This window comes from Phascolarctos cinereus, unplaced genomic scaffold (genome assembly GCF_003287225.1).
Source record: "Phascolarctos cinereus isolate Bilbo 61053 unplaced genomic scaffold, phaCin_HiC Scaffold_2;HRSCAF=192, whole genome shotgun sequence".
NCBI classification, from domain to species: Eukaryota; Metazoa; Chordata; class Mammalia; order Diprotodontia; family Phascolarctidae; genus Phascolarctos; species Phascolarctos cinereus.
The window spans coordinates 192,483,899-192,501,690 of NW_027555625.1; the positions used below are offsets into that span (position 1 = coordinate 192,483,899).

Consider the following 17,792-nt stretch of genomic DNA (forward strand, 5'->3'; position numbering starts at 1 on the left):
GATTTGGCTCTCTCTCCCCAAGCTGAAATAGCTGTTTGCAGCACAGATTGCAAAGTACAATGGTGTTAAAATAATGCCTGCATCTCCTCCTCAGCATGCATCAGAATGTGGAGATGCTGCGTGTAAAACTGGCCTGCCCTTCTAAAACAAATAACGGGAATCAATGCTGGATTTGGAGTCAGAGAACCTGGGTTCAGATACAGGCTCTACCACTTACTGGTATGACCATGGACAAGTCATTTAATCCCTGTTCATCCTGGTTTCCTCAACTGTGAAATGCAGCTGGGCTAATGGACCTTAAAGGAAACTTCCAGCTCAAAATCTATGATTCCATGTTCCTTGGAAACTGATCCCTTTCCCCAAACCCTTCCCTGAAACCCAGGAGTCTGTACAGTCAGTAAGGGGAAATATCAGTGTTTAGATGTTATTCCCAGGGTGTATGCACCTGGTGAATTGCTAATAGAGAAGGTTTTGAAGGCTATAGCCACAGGAGAAGCAGTACTGGTTTCTTTCCTCTGGGACTGAAATTAATTCAGGGACCATGAGTATTCCATTGCTGAATCCCAGGAACTATAACATTTGGGTTAGGCTGGCAGAATTTCCAAAGCCCTAGGGAAGACAGAAGAGAGTTTATCAAGGACCAGAGTTTCAAGTAGTTGCCAGCTTTTCTTCTTTCAGGCTGCCCCTTAGGCTTGGAAGAATCTGGCAGGTTTTCTGTATCCTCCTTTGAAGTCTCTCCTTAATATAGCATGTTCTCCCATGCAACCATCCAATCTCTTCCACCCTTTTATACATATATAAAATCTATTCTTCAGCTCACTGGGGGTGGGGGTGGGAGTGGGGGTAGTTTGAGAGGGGTGAGACCAAAAGAAAATCATACCATGTGCTTCTCCCTCACTCCCAGTGTGTGTATTGAGATAAAGTCAACTTAAAATGAATATTGCAGTGAAATGTTGAAATAGGGAGTGGGGGAAGGGGAGAATTAACAAAATCATAGAATTTTAAAGCTGAAGGGCCCTGAAAGATGTTGCTTTTTTTCCCCAACTCCCTTAATATATTGATGAGGAAACTGAGGCCAAGAAAGTGAAAGTAACTTGTTCCAAATCATAAGAACTAGGACTAGAGCCCAGGACTCCTGACTCCAAGCCCAATATTGTTTCTGTCATACCATACTATAATATTCCATTTCAAGTATCTAACCCCACTGGGGACAAGAATGTTTTCATGGCCTAGTTGGAGTATTAGAGGATGCACTTGTAAAAGTAAAGGGAAAGATATTTATTTCCCTAACATCAAAAGATTTAACCAGGTGTACTGACTCTATCATTGCACTGTTCTAAGTGATGGGAATAAAATGAAAGACAAAAGATAATCCTGACCCTCAAGGCCTCATAATCTAATGGGGCAAAATACCACATAAAAGGAAGCTGAAAAACTGAGATTAGGGGAAAAGAAGGTAACTGGAGAGTCCAGAGGAATGTAGCCAGTGGGAAGTAAAGAGATGGCTGGACTGGGCAACCTATTTGAATGGAGCTCTGTGTTCTCCACCCTCTACCCTCGCCAATCAGAGGGCAGACAGCATTGAAGAGGTATGAATTCCAAGGTTGATATGATTTTACAGGAAGATGAGGTTTCTGGAGGGCATGATGAAATCTGGAGGACTGTAGTCATGTGGGAAATGAAGAGATGGATGGCCTGGGAACCTTCCTTAAGACATGGGAGGAGCTCTCTGCTTTCCACCCTCTACCCTCTTCAATCCCCACGTGGGGGGACATTGGACCATGAGGCAAAGAGGCAAATGGATTCCCCTTAATTTAGTTAGGAGTGACAAGATGGGACCTGTACTTGAGAAGGGCTAACTTGTACTAAGAGCTTCATGACTGGCCTTTTTGTGCGTCAGCAAGGGAAGGACCATAAAATTAACAACAGAGTGGAAAATAGGTTAAGTCATACACCTCCAGTCTGGGTGTTCTAAATCTAACAAAGCTGTAACACTTTGCTCAAAACCAGTATTAACAGGAAAAAAATATGGCAGCTACGGACATGATAGCAACATCAGCAGCAGCAAGGGAAAGTGAAACTGCAACTACAGATGGGAAAACTGAGTCCCAGGAAGTTAAATGGCTTGCCAAAGATCATACACAGGGTGTAAAGATCACAGATCAGATTTGAAGCTGGCTCCTCTAACTACAGGAGTAATGGTCTTAAGTAGTTTCTTTACTAGGGAGGGTCTCAGCCACATTAACAACCTTAAATCCCAGGGGAAATGGAACTCACCAGAGGAGTGGGATATTTCACTCTGGGATGTTTAAAAAGTTTGAGAGACATAGTTTCTAGGTAATTTAATCATTTTTCAATAATGCTAACAGGTTTATTAATAAAAAGAGGTCAGTGGCACTTATGAATGCCAAAGGCAATCATGACAGCCAACTCATGGCTTACATGCCCTTGGAAGCAGGGTGTTCTTGAGGGTGACTATCAACTCTGATTAGTTAACAATTAATGGGAGAATGAATATTATAATGAGATGCTCAGAGTGACATTTTGTTACTCTTGGACAGAGAGACTATCCCCATACCCCCCTTCCCCCGCCATACACACTCCCCACCCCGGCAATCTAGACAAAAGATCTATCCCCAACCAAGTTTAACTGAATGGAATTCACCTTAGATTAGGGATTTCTGGGAAGGTTGAGTGGGGTCTGATGGAGGAGAAAATTAGTTCAACCTTCAGAGACTGAGTTTTTGAAATGAAGTCTTTAGAAAAAGAGGGAATTCTCCCCAAATCATTGGCTATTAATGATCATCTCTCTCAACTCCCTACATCTCTATAGGCCCCCAAATCTTTTTCTGCTTGGGGAGAATGGGCTAAGAACTCTGTAAGGTGGTACTATAAGTCTGAAGCAACTAGGGAAGTTCCTAGGGAAAATGGAACTTAACAGTAATAAGTATTCCTGATTGTGGATTTAGATAAAAATATTCTCCCCTTTCCCTTCCCTCTTTCTCTTCCTGTCTCTCACACATATATAAACTTGCTCAATGAGATGAGAAGAGATCTAGAAATAAGCCCAATCTACATGTTCCCAAAGAGAAGTTTCTCTGGGTATCTCTAGTGTTTAGCACAGTACCTGGAATACAGCAGGCACTTAATAAATGCTTATTGATTGATTGATTGATTGGGTAGGTATATAATGTTTCCAAGATATAAATTCAAGACCTTATCCAGAGTTGCTTTGGACTATGGTTTATATACAATACATAAATAAATATGTTTAAAAAATCAGTCAATCCACAAGTTTTTATTAAGCATGTACTATGTGTGAGGTGCTCTTCTAAGTTCTAGGAGATACAAAGAAAGGCAAAACACAGTCCATGTCTTCAAAGAGTTCATGTTCTAAGGGAGGAGTTTTGTTCAGTCATGTCTGACTCTTCACGTACCCATTTGGGGTTTTCTTGGCAAAGATACTAAGTGGTGTGCCATTTCCTTCTCTGGCTCATTTTACAGATGAGAAAACTGAGGAAAACAGGGTTAAATGACTTGCCCAGGGTCACACAGCTTATAAGTGCCTGAGGCTGGTTTTGAACTCATGAAGATGAATCTTCCTGATTCCCAGCCCAATGCTCTAGCCACTTCACCACCTAACTGCCCCTCTAATGGAGAAGACAATATGTAAACAGATAGGCACTTACAAGATAGAGATGGGCTCTAGCAATTGGAGGGGAAGGGAACTGAGAAAGGCCTCCTGCCAAAGGGGACATTTGAGCTGACTTCTGAAGGAAGACAGGGACTCTGAGAAGGGAAGGGAGGAAGGAGAGCATTCCAGGCATGGGGGACAACCAGTGGAGAAGCACAGAATCCAAGTAGAGTGTTAGGTTTGAGGAACAGCAAGTGGGCCTGTGTTGCTGGATTGTAGAGTGAAGCATAGGAAGACTACAGAGGTATGAAGGGACCTGGTTGTAAAGAGCTTTAAGCAACAAAGGACTTTATATTTGATCCAGGATCTAATAGGGAGTTCCCAGACTTATTGACTAAGAAGGGGTAACATGGTCAGACCTACACTTTAGGCATATCACTTTGGCAGCTGTGTGGAGAATATGCAAGGACCATTTTTTTTTAAGTAAAAACGATACCAAAAAGAAAACTCAAGATCTGTCTGTATAATGGTGGAAACAGTTCTAACAATTTTCCTTCAGAGCAGCCAGAGGCCTAAGAAATTCTCCAAAACCTAGCAACAACAGTGAGCTGGCCGCTGCCAGTGCCACCGCTGCTGACCATAAGGGAGGTGAGACTGGGGCGGGCGCTGCCCGCTGGTCCGTAGGCAAGAGGTTACAGCAGGAATTGATGACCCTAATGATGTCTGGTGACAAAGGAATCTCTGCCTTCCCAGAGTCAGACAATCTCTTCAAGTGGGTTGGGACAGTATATGAAGACCTAAGGTACAAGCTCTCCTTGGAATTCCCCAGTGGCTACCTATATAATGCTCCCACTGCGAAATCTGTCACACCTTGTTACCATCCTAATGTGGATCCCCAAGGCAATATCTGTTTGGACATCCTCAAAGACAAGTGCTCAGCTCTGTATGATGTCAGGACCATCCTGCTATCTATCCAGAGCCTGCTGGGAGAACCCAACATTGACAGCCCAATGAACACACATGCTGCTGAACTTTGGACAAACCCCACTGCCTTTAAAAAGTACCTGCTGGAAACCTACATGAAGCAGGTGACTAGCCAAGAGCCCTGACCCTGGCTGCCCAGCCCTACCTTCCTTCATCTTGTGTGTATGTGTATGTGTGTGTCTATCTTTTTCCCTTCCTCATAACCTGTCTTCTCCTCTTTTCTGTACAGGACTCTGTTTCATAGACTGTTTTCCTTTCCTTTTTTTTTTCTTAAACTCTTGTCCGGCCCTCAATATTAATGTATAAATAAATAAAGTTTTGTTGTTAAAAACAAAAACAACCTAGCAACAAATTGGTGAATAGCATTGGTCTCTTGAACATAGCCTCAGGAAATTAACCACATTTTTCTATATGATTTACAAAAACTATCAACAACTAAAATTAAAATATCAAAAAATGCTACAAATCACTGATAAGAAAAATGGAAATGAACACAACCATAAGGTTTCACTTCACACTCCTCAAATTGGCAAAAATAGAAATAGTTAACATTGAAGGGCTTTGAGAAAACAGGCACACTAGTAAACCATTGGTGGAACTGTGAATTGGCCCAACTATTGTGGAAAATTTTGGAATTATGCTTAAAAGGAAAGAAAAGAAAAGAAAAGAAAAGAGGGGACTAAGGTGTTCTTAACCTCAAGTCCATGGATTTTAAGTGGTTCATGGATTTTTAAAATATTTTGATAATTGTATTTCAATATAATTGGTTTCCCTTATAATTCTATGTATTTTATTTTATGCATTTAATAAAAAATAACACACCTGTGCATTATTTTGAGAAGGGTTCCATAGTCTTCACCACACTGCCCAGGAGTCCATGATATGCAAAAGATTACATACCCCATATTACTGAGAATAGTAATAATAGTTAACATTTATTTAGTGCCTTACAAATTTTATCCTCCCAATAACCCTGGTGGGTCCTATTATTGTCGCCATTTTACAGGTGGGAAAGCTGAGACAGACTTGCCCAGGGTCACAGAACTAATCAATGTCTGAGGTGGATTTGAACTCAGATCTTTCTGACTTTAGGCCCAGCACTCTATTCACTGTAACATCTAGCGATATAGTCCAAAAAAGTCAATGACAAAAAGAAAGGACTCACGTATGCCAAAGTGTATGTAGCACTAAGTTTTGTGATAGCAAAAAAAAAAAAGTAGATACTCAACAATTGGGAAATGTCTGAACAAAATGTGGTTTATGAATATTATTGCTCCCTGAGTAAGGAAGAGGAGGAGGAATTCAGCAAAACATAGGAAGCTATGTAAGGATACAGAGCAAAGAAAGAAGAACCAGGAACAGCGTACCCATCACTTCAGTGAGGGAAGCAAAAACTAAAGCTTTTAGGCAACTGAATTCAAATGAAATCCAATTATCAATTTTGATCCCAGAGAAGAGATGAGGAAACACTTCTCTCTCCTCAAAGAGAGGAGCAGAGATGAATGCAGAATCATGTTAAGGTGTGTTGTCAGAAACCATCTCAGCTGGTTGTTTACCATTCTTTGTTCCTAGGGAGAGTTTGGGGATGAAAGAGACAATGAAAAATCACTTTGGTATAAAACACAAAAGACGCCAATAAAACTTTTTTTTAAATTTGTTTAAATAAGGAACAAAAGGCAATCTACTAAAATGAGGCATCTTAGATGGCTCAGTGAATAAAGCACCAGGCCTGGGGTCAGAAAGACCTGAGTTCAGATCTGTCCTCTGACACTCACTAGCTGCGTGACCCTGGACAAGTCACTTAACGCTGTTTGCCTCAGTTTCCTCATCTGTAAAATGAGCTGGAGAAGGAAATGGCAAATCATTCCAGTATCTTTGCTACCAAAAAAAGCTGAAATGCTGTCACAGAGGAATCAGAAACAACTCAACAACAACAATGAGGTAGGAAGACCTGAATTTGAATCCTGCCTCAGACATTAGCTCTGTGTGAAGTCACTTGACCACCCTCTGCCTCAGTTTTCCATGTATAAAAGTGGGGATAGTAATAGCACCTACCTTACAGGGTGCTTGTGACAATCAAATGAGATAGCATATGTAAAGCATTTTGTATACTTTAGCTATCTAAATGCTAGCTAATATTATTATTACACAAATATTTTATACCTTCTGGTTATAAAAACGATCCTACATCATCACTCTCAGGCTTGCTGGAAGAGTTTTGTAGCATATTACCCCTTTTTAAAAGCATGACCAATACCATCTCACTCATTTCTTCCCTTTTGTTTTAAAATTTGCAGTCGGTAAGTTGTGTTGGGCTTTGAAAGTGCCTAAGTGACTTGTCTAGGGTCACACAGCCAGGAGGTGTCAGGCATAGTAGGGCTTGAATCCCTGTCTTTCTGTTTTTGAGGCTAGCTCTCTCTCCTCGTGCTAAGCTGCCTCTACAACTCTTTCTTTTGGGGGACAATTCTCTAAAACTTTAAACTGAAGAAAAGTTATGGATCCATATTGGTAGAGGAAATTTCTTCCCTGGCTTCTTCCACCAATGAATCACAGGTCTAGTACAGAAAGAAAGAAAGAAAGAAGAAAGAAAGAAAGAAAGAAAGAAAGAAAGAAAGAAAGAAAGAAAGAAAGAAAGAAGAGAAAGAGAGAAAGAGAGAAAGAGAGAAAGAGAGAAAGAGAGAAAGAGAGAAAGAGAGAAAGAGAGAAGAAAGAAAGAAGGAAGGAAGAGGAAGAAGGAAGGAAGAAAGAAAGAAAGGAAAGAAAGAAAGAAAGAAAGAAGAAAGAAAGAAAGAAAGAAGAAAGAAAGAAAGAAAGAAAGAAAGAAAGAAAGAAAGAAAGAAAGAAAGAAAGAAAGAAAGAAAAGAGAAAAAGAAAAAAGACTCCAAAAGACCTTTAGTTTGGCAAGGCATGTATAATGGATTTGATATTGTATAGTGTTCTTTTAAAAAGTTAGTTACCAATATATTCACGTATAACTTAAAAGTAAGTTTTCCTTAAAGAAAAGGTTACTTTTTTAAAAAAATTCTTCATATTTGGTCCGAGTTTGACCTTTGGAGTTTGTGGGATTACTTTTGTTGACTGCACAGGTCACAATCCCTTTCTCAGTCCCAAATAGTTCTCCCTTTTCTATTACTACTATTAATTTGATTAACACTTGAAAGTCTTTACCCTTGGCAGATTTTACACTTTAAATTCATCAGACAGCATGAGTGGGTAGTGCTGTAGAAACCCATTGATCACAGATCAAATACAAGACACTTTCATTTATGTCACCCCAGCCTCTTGGAACAGAAACATGGCTAGGGCGGTAAATTCCTCTCTGTGATTAAGAAGGACCATCCCAGCAACAGAGCTTGGGCCTGATTACAAAGATTATGTCCTCTGAAGGGAGACATAGTGGAACTTTTGAAGTGATTACATTATCTACTAGTTTCTCAGGAAGAACAGACAGTGAAAGAGAAAGGAAAAACCTCAGTGGCCTCTTCACATTCTGTAATTTCCTGCCATTAGCCTCCATTGTGCCTGAGAGGGCTCAGGTCTGAGAAAGTGTGTACATATACAGAGGCCCATCTTCCTAAATCTGTCCATTTGCAAATGGGTCTGATTATTCAAACAAGCCTTTCCTAAGTGTGTTATTCAAGAAAAACTTTTTTTTTAAACTACACATTCATCTTTTAAAATGAAAAACTTTGTTTTAAAAATATTATTTCACTTTTATTACTTTTGGGGGTTTTTTAAAACTTCACTTTGTTACTGAAAAACATTTGAATTAAGACTTTTTAAAAGTTTTTATTTTTCAATTTTTATTGTCTTTTTTTTAAGTCTTGATTTTCCTGTCTTACCCAAGTTGGTAGCACTGACGCTACTTGTAAGCCCAGTCCCACTGTGATCTGACTGAAAGTTTTGACCTTCTCCATTTTCAACCTGGGCTGACTTGTCCCCCACTTCCCCTCACCATGTTAATGCTAAACCTAGTGTGGATTCCTTATCAGTGACTGGTCTACTGAAGCACAGAACTCCTGAGCTCAAGAGATCCTCCATTCTTAGCCTCAGAAGCAGGATTACAGGCCTGCTCCATCATAACCATTGCATGCTCTGAAAGAATCATTTCTCTGCTCTTTAGTCAAGTTACATCTGCCAGTTTTTAAATGGATCCTTTTCAACATCTGGTCTTTAATATCTTTATGCCTGTGTGCGTATTTATGTATGTGTGTGTGTGCTATATAGTGAGCCATACACACAGGTGCCTTATTTGTACTTCTGTTATTTGTCTAGTTTCTTGACCTGTTAAGCAAAAACTAAAAACAGCCTCTCTTAACTGCTCTTAGGGGAGCAAAACAAACCAGACTTATATGCTCTTTAAAGTTAACACTAAATAAACAGAGATAGTATGATATAATGCATAGAGCTAGATTTGCAGCCATAAAGTCCTGGGTTCGAAACCTGCCTCATACACCTGCCACCTGAATGAGTCTGGACCCTCACTTAAGCTCTCAGCCTCAGTTTACTTATCTGTAAAATGAGAAGCCAGACTAGATGACCTAAAAGATAATTATCCAAGGATCCAATGTAGGTACACAGAGAATTCATCAACAAACTCAGATTTTAAGAAGACATGTACACTACATGACAATGGAAATGGAAAGAATAGTAAAGAAGAGAAATGAGAAGTGACGCCCTCCTGCCCAACACACACAGTCACACACTCCTTTGCAGAGGTGGGAAACCCATGGATGTGATGCATGGCATGTATTTTCAGTCTTCTTCAATGTATTGATTGGTTTTGCTAATTTTTCCTCTTATTTTTTCTTCTTTAAAAATATTATTCATTACATGGAATGGATTGGAAAGGAGGAGAGGGAGAGATACTGAAATTCTGATGATATAAAAAGCAAAAAATATCAATAAAAATTTATCCTTTACAGAAAGAAGACACGTATAGAAGATGAAATCAAGGGGAGAAGATCGAAGATGAATCCCAGAATGTATCAGAGTACTTTTTGAATCGTGCCCAGAGTGCTAAAGTTCAAAACGGTCTGAGGCTGTTGAGGAAAGCTAACGAGACCAAAATGAATGGCCAAATTGGGGAAGACCAAAAGAGGGCTAAAGAAGGGATAGGGCCACTGGTTAAAGTGAATGGAACAACAATAACTGATAATAGAGAGAAGACAAAGTGGCTCATTTGTAATTTTGCTTTTTTTTTTTCTGGAAAGGAAAAGGACAGAATCAAAATGGCTAACAGGGTGGATACCTAAGATAAGTGAGGAAATAACATGTAGGGAGGGTCCCTTGTGGCCTTTGATGAGTTTAAGTCACTAGAGTTAGAAAATGACATCCTAGCTTGCTGAAAGAAATGGTAACAATGAACCAATGTTATTGATCTCTGAAAGATCAGGGAGAGTGAGAGAGGCATGACAGGACCAGACAGGGGCAAATATTATCCTGGTATTCAAGACAGGAAAGAGAATGGTGCTTAAAGACTATAAGCTAGTAATCTTGACTCGGATGTTTGGCAAAATTCTAGAATATATTATTAAAAGTATGGTTGGTGAAGATCCAAAAACAGAAAGTTGTGATCATGAGGACTCAGCAGGGCTTATGGAAAAACCTCAACATTCAAAACTCAGTACAGAGAAAGGTGGATTTACATGAATTGATGCAAAGTGAAATAAGCAGAACCAGGGAAAAGTGTGCATAATGACTACAAAAATGGAAACAACAACAAAGACAACCAAAAGTAAATTCTCCAAAATTATAATTACTAAGCTTGGCACCAAAGAGGCGTTATGAAAAGACACCTCCCCTCATTTAGCAGAAATGAGGGACTTTTCGTTTGTGACACCACATATAATGTCATACTTGTCTTAAATGTAGGTTAGTTTTACTGACTTTTTTCCCTTTCCTCTTTTTTTTAATTATTTATTATGAGGGGTGGTTCTCTAGAAAGAGGCAAAAGGAAACAAGATAATATAAAACCAAAATATATCAATAACATTTATTTGTTTGTTTGTTTTATTTATTTATTTTTTTAGTGAGGCAATTGGGGTTAAGTGACTTGCCCAAGGTCACACAGCTAGTACATGCCAAGTTGGTCTGAGGCCAGATTTGAACTCAGGTCCTCCTGACTTCAGGGCTGGTGCTCTATCCACTGCGCCACTTAGCTGCCCCTAATAACATTTATTTTTTAAAAAATAGGTCATACCATACATTTTCAGACATTGCCAATACAACCCAAATTGCTTTTGTTTGACTACATTGATTTGTTCCAAAGGAGGGCTTTTTTTACTTGGAGGGAGGAAGCCATGTCAGGTAAAGAGTGATAGGAGTGATGAGGCTTACCTGTAGGCCTCTCTATAGCAGTATTGATTTGATTATGGTTTCAGAACTGGAAAGGGAGATTGGAGGAAAGAAGATAGATGGTGGCAAGGCAGCTGGGGAAGAAAAAAAGGCATGGATAGGGCTAACAAGATATAGTGATCCTTTTGAGGCAGACAGCAAAGTCATGTTATTCTTATAGAAAAGATAGAAAGATGTAGGCTAGATGACGGCATAGATATGTGTCTATGGAACTGGCTGGACGACTATACCCAAAGAGTAGTCATTAATGATTGGATGCCAGCTTCGAAGTTTCTAGAGAATGCTTCATGGATCTTTGCTTAGTTTTGCACTATTTAATCTCTTTTATCAAGAACTTGGATAAAGGAATAGATAGCATACCTATATTTATGGATGACACTGAACTGGTAGAGATAGCTAATACCCCAGAGGATAGAGTCAGTCTGTAAAGATATTGAGAAACTGGAATGTTGATCCAACCAATTTAATAGGTATAAATACAAAGTTTAACATTAGGATTCAAAAATCAGCTTCACAAGGATCCAGTGGGAGAGGCATGGCTAGCCAACAGTTTGTCTGAAAAAGATCTTGGGGCTTTATTTCAATGAAAGACCAATTTTTTAAAAAAGAATTAAAAAAGAAAGATTAATGAATTAACAGTGTAATATGGTAGTCAAAAAAGGTAATTCATTCTTAAGTTTTATTAAAATAGATTTAATGTCCAGGACTAACAATAACAATGATGATGATAGCATTTATGTAGCATTTTGAGATTTGCAAAGCATTTTACAAGTATTGTATCACTTTATCCTCACAATATTCCTAGGCGTTAGATGCTATTATTATTTTCCTTTTAAAGACAAGAAAACTGAGGCAGATGAAACTCGAATTATTTGCCCAGAGTCCCCAGCTAGTAAGTGTCCGAGTCTAGCTTTGAACTCAGATCCAGAACTTTATCCATTGTGCCACCTTGCTACCACAGGACCATACTGGTCATATTCCTGGTCAGATGATATCTGATGTATTGTATTCAGTTCTGAACAGTAGATTTTAGGAAAGAAACTGATAGCTTGAAAGGGTCTAGGTGGAGAAAACCAGGATGGTGAAGGGTCACATGACCATGGCATATAAGGAGAAACTAGGGGTGGTTAATCTGGAGAAGAGAAGACTGAAGGTGGACATGGTAGCTGTCTTCACATATGTGAAGTAAGATCAAACTTGTTCTGCTTGGCAGAGCTAGGAGAGGAAGTTGCAGAAAGGCAAATTTGCAAAGAGGCAAAACTTCTAATGACTACAGCCAGGAATAGTTTGCCTATACCTTATTGAAGGTCTTCTAGAGAAAGTTTGATGACCATTTCTCAGGTAATATAATATAGTGATTCCATAGGAATCTATCACTCTGAATAAGAATTCAGCTCCTTGGAGATGCTGTTTGCTCTTTCCTACAGTCTCTGTTATCCTTTTCCTCACCAGAAGGTCCTATACTTTCAGACTATTGCCTTGAAAGGGAGGGTTGTTCCTAATAAGAAGTCACTTCAGGGTTGAGGGTTTTTTTGTTGTTTTTTGTTAGGTTTTTTCTTTTGGCTGTGAATATAGAATCTAACTTTGATGAAAAATCTTGCTTTTAAGGCAGAAATAATAGCAAAATGAACTTAATGGCTCTGTCTGATTTTAATCAGAACATGCTAAGTAGTACTCATGGAATAATCTGTCTAAGAAGTACCTAATGAAAGCTACATTAGGAGGACTATTGTCTCCTCCTCTACCCACCTACCAATATACTTTTAGGTTAAAAAGATAAAAGTCCCAGGGGAAGCAGGGTCTTTATAGAGGAAGAAGGGGTGTCTCCTAAATAGCTGAATAGAGAAAAAAATAGATACAAGAAACGTTCACTCAAAAAATGAGGGCAGAATCAAGTTGGCAGAAAAACCCCAATGGAATCAAGGATTCTTCTAAGCTAGAATTAAAGCTTTTTGAGATTGGCATTCAATCATCCAACATTTCTTGAGTGCCTATTAGGTGCAAGACATTGTGTTAATTTCTTTGAAGGACATAGAAAAAACATCATTTGTGTCTTAAAGTGCTTACCATCTCATGGAATGTAAGAAGAAGAGACGCTATGCAAGTATAGTAAGAGGGGGGAAAGGGAGGGGGAGATGGAGGGAAAAGATTTAAGACCTCCCAATGTAACACACTCAAAGGTGGATGTCCAGTCAACAATTATTTATTAAGCTGTTACTATGTCCCAAGCACTTTGGAAACACAAATATAAGCAGAAAGAAGGGTAATCTTTGCCTTCATTCAATCAATAATCATTTATTAAGTTCCTGTTATGTTCCAGGCACTGTGCTAAACACTAGGGACACAAAAAGAGGCAAAAGACAGTCCCTACCCTCAAGGATCTTACAATCCAGTGTAGGAAGACAACTCACAAGGGTGGGAGTAGAGTGGGTCTTCCAGGATGAATGAAAACACAGCTGGTCTGGGTGCTTTCCTTAAAATGGCAGTTTTGGGAGAAACCAGCCAATCAGAAGTAGCAAGGGTGAGTGTACTCCCAGTGTGAGAAGTCCAGAATGGAGTGAATTTCCAGGGTGAGGAAGCTGCTTCATAGAGAAAGTCCAGAGAGTAAAGAATAGACCACAGAGAGGAATGAGTGCATTTATTAATAGTTAATTAAAGATGTTCAGAAGAGAGAAAGGTAATTATAAGCTTATATAACCTAGCAAGGATATAATCAACAACCCCAAACTGTTCCCTAATATATAAATTCATCTTTTTAACAGCAACATTCTCCCAGGCTGCAAATCTCCCAAGTTGTAGTTGCCCATGCAATTGCATGCCACTATTTGAACAATATGAATTGTGACCCATGCACTGAGATATTGCATAGCAAATTAAGTCAGTAAACCTGAGTATGTGTAGATGATCCAAAGAACAATGAAAAATTGTATGATGGGTATGAGCCAGCTGCAGTATATGTTGTCAATGATAAATTGCAGGCAAAAAGTAGAGTAAAAACCATCATCAAAGACACATATGACCAGAAAAGGAGGTGGGTTGGTCACACAGTGAAGACAGGATAAAAGATGGACCAACTTGTACACAGCATGGGTTTCCATCAAATACAAAAATTCCTAATAAGGCCCCCAATACCCAATCATTGGGTAGATTCTCTATGGAAGATTTATGAAAGGACATAGACATGAATTATTTAAGAAGACAAGGATGAACTGTGGAGAGCACCCATTAAAGTGTGGCCATTTAAATAGAGGGCTTCCTTCACTATGCCTGGCCCTAAGAAAGACGAGGATTGGAGATCTCCCAGTTGCCATTTTCTTCTGAAAAGGCACATATATTTCACCCTGTATAACCACATACTGCCCTCCATTACTATATTCGGAACAAGCACCTACATTATGCACTATAATCACACCATACATCTTCCAAACCACTGCTGATAAGGAGAGAAGTGTCATCAACATCGCCTCAGCCAAACAGAAGTTTCTAGTTGATTCTACAGGTAACAGGGAGTAATTGAAATTTACTGAGTATGACAAGTGACATGGGCAAACTTGCAGTTTAAGAAAATCATTCTGGCCACTGTTTTCCTACTGCCCCTAATCCCCATGATTCTGTCACCATTTGCTGAGAGGAAGAGCCCACGTTCCTCTTAGAATCCCCTGAATTCTCTGCCTTACCTAGTCCTACCTCTCCCTAGTCCCTATGTCCTTTCTGCTTTCCCTTGATTCTAGTTCTTTCCATCTCATTCCCTTTCCATCTTTGGTTCCTTATAACTCTAGATCTGCAATTTATTTTTTTTAATTTTTAGGCAGTTGGGGTTAAGTGACTTGCCCAGGGTCACACAGCTAGTGTCAAGTGTTTGGTCTGAGGCCAGATTTGAACTCAGGTCCTCCTGACTTCAGGGCTGGTGCTCTATCCACTGCACCAGCTAGCTGCCCCCTAGATCTACAATTCTATGGTCATCTGGAGTTGACCATACCTGGATGCCATTAGAAGACACCTCATCCCTCACTGTCTTCTCCTAGTGTAGTTGCTTTTTCTCTCATTCCCCACAAAAGTGAAGTATAAGAGTTAGCATGTTGCTTACTTCTTACTACTAGACTCAACCTTTGCTCTTTTTTTTTTAGACTCATTACCATAAAGAGTACTGCTATAAATATTTTGGCATATATGGAGCCTTTCTTTTAGTCAATGCTCTTCTGGAGGTATATGCCTAACAGTGGAAACTTTGGATCAAAGGGTAAGAACAATTTAATGACTTGCTCGCAAAATTCCAGTTCTCCAGAATGGTTGGACCTTTTCACAGCTTTATGGTGGTTGGTTATTCTATATTACTTCATCTGTCTTCCCATAATTCTTCTAACATTGACCAACGACATTCTTCTAAAGGTGGAGCTATTCTGCTCTCCTTGTGGTGGCAAAGAACTGGAAATTTCGGGGATGCCTGTCAATTGAGGAATGGCTAAACAAGTTATAGCATATGATTGTGATGGAATACTACTGTGCTATAAGAAATGATAAGCTCGATGATCTTAGAAAAACTTAGAAAGACGAAATAATGAAGAATGAAATGAGCAGAACAAAGAGAACATTGTATAGAGTAACAGCAATATTATTTTGAGAACAACTTTGAGTGACTGTCATTTTGATTACTATACATGCCCAAATTAATTACAAAGGATATACAGTAAGACACTATCTGAATCCAGAGAAAGAACTGATAAATAGATGTATAGAGTGATTTTACATAGATATACATATTTCTGTCTAATGGTAGCCATCTCTAGGGTGGGAGTGGAGGAAGGGAAGAAAAAAAGAAATTTACATGCTGACATTATATAAGTGTATATATATATATATATATGTATATATACATATATATATGTATATGCATATATATACATACATACATACATAACATATGTATGTGTATATATATAAATAGCAAGTTATACTTAATAGATTTATAGTTTCATGTGTAATCATTTTTATTATACTATGTTATGGAAATGCTTGTTTCATCCCATAAATTAAAAATAAAATAAATTTTAAAAAAGATAATTTTTTTAAAAAAGGTGGACCTATTGTTGGGTAGTCTTGTGCTCTTTTAGCGCCTCTATACTTATTCATTGTACTGTGGCCTCTGTTATGCTTATTTATTTTTTTCTGCTAATTTTTCCCCCTTGTAAGAGTTTCCTTCTTTTTTCTCCTTTTTTTTCAAACAATTGTCATCATTTTGAGGTGGCACAGGGGAGCTAGATTTAGTGACAACTCTCCTGCCATTTTGAACTCCTTGCCTTCAGTGGAAAAGCCAAATTCCTCTATTTCTGTTGAGGGAACTCTCCAGACAAATAATTAAACATAATTTCTTCCTTTTGGTTGAGATGTGATAGACTACAGGTTCCAAATGTTGCCTGTGCTTTCAGAGTAGTGGCAACACAGGCTGGGTTTGTTTTGTCATTTTATTTGTCAAAAGGAAGGGTTCAGGGCTTAGGAAGAAGGGAGGGGCAGCTAGGTGGAGAAGTGGATAGAGTCAGGAAGACTCTTCTTCCCGAGTTCAAATCTAGCTTCAGATACTTATTAGCTATGTGAGCCTGGGTAAGTCACTTAACTCTGTTTGCCTCAGTTTCCTCATCTGTAAAATAATCTGGAAAAGAAAATGGCAAACCACTCCAGTATCTTTGCTGGAAACCTCACCTGAACAACAAAAGCAGGGAGTTTGTAGGGGAGGAGATTTTATTGGGAAGTGATGTATAAAAAGCAAAAAACAAAAAAACCCCCAATAAAACACTTTCTAGGAACAACAAAACTCCAAAAAAATCCAAACATGAGTTTTTCTTTTCTTTTTTTTGCTTAGGCAATCGGGGTTAAGTGACTTGCCCAGGGTCACACAACTACTAAGTGTCATGTGTCTGAGACTGGATTTGAACTCGGGTTCTTCTCACTGAAAGGTCAGAGCCCTATCCACTGTGCCATCTAGCTGCCTCTGTGAGTTTTTCTTAAAAAAAAAAACCCAGTTGCCTTTCCTTCATTAATTTAGGTTTGATGTTTGATATAGCTTGTACTTACAGATTACTATAATGTTATCTTCTTATTCAGTATATAAGGAAGATTCCATGGACTGTAGCTCTGAGGGCTCTAATGGAATCTTCTTTTTGGATAGGGAGTTTGAGATAAACTCTTCTCTTGACATTTCACTTTCCTGCATTGTACCCCAGACTCTAATTCCCTGAGAACTCCAGGGTTTGACTTTCCTGCTTCCCTGTTACTACCCACTTTTTTCAAAGTTCTCTGTAACTGGAAGTCTTCAAGCAGAGGCTGGATTATCACTTGTGAAGAGGTTTTATAGGTGTTAGTTAGTGGACTTCTAAGATCCTTTCTCACTACAAATCTATAATTTAGAGATTTCTTCCAGGTCTACTAGGAGAAACATACATACTCCCAACTTCTTCCCAGCTAACCTTGCAGTGTTAGCATAGCCTAAAAATGGGCTATGAAGTGGCTCATTTTTAGGTTTTCTAATGTCATTTACTGATAGTAACAGACAAAGGAAATATATTAGGGTTTCTAAAATATGAAATCTTGCCTCAGACACTGGCTATTACCCTAGTCAAATCACATCTCTTCCAGCCTCAGTTTCCTTCTAGCTTTACATCTATGCTCTTATGAATGCATCAGGGAAAAAAATGAGATCTTAAACTGAATTGAGGCACAGTATTGAAGACGTAGGCAACTGTACTCAACCTTGATTAGACTATATTTGGAATACTGTATTTAGTTCTAGGGGCCACATTTTAAGAATATTGATAAACTTGAA

At 38.9% G+C, this 17,792-nt stretch overlaps 1 pseudogene; it reads left to right on the forward strand.

The window, feature by feature from the left end:
- Positions 1 to 3,884: 3,884 nt before the first annotated feature.
- LOC110193843 (ubiquitin-conjugating enzyme E2 C pseudogene) lies at positions 3,885 to 5,169 on the forward strand (annotated as a pseudogene).
- Positions 5,170 to 17,792: the final 12,623 nt, after the last annotated feature.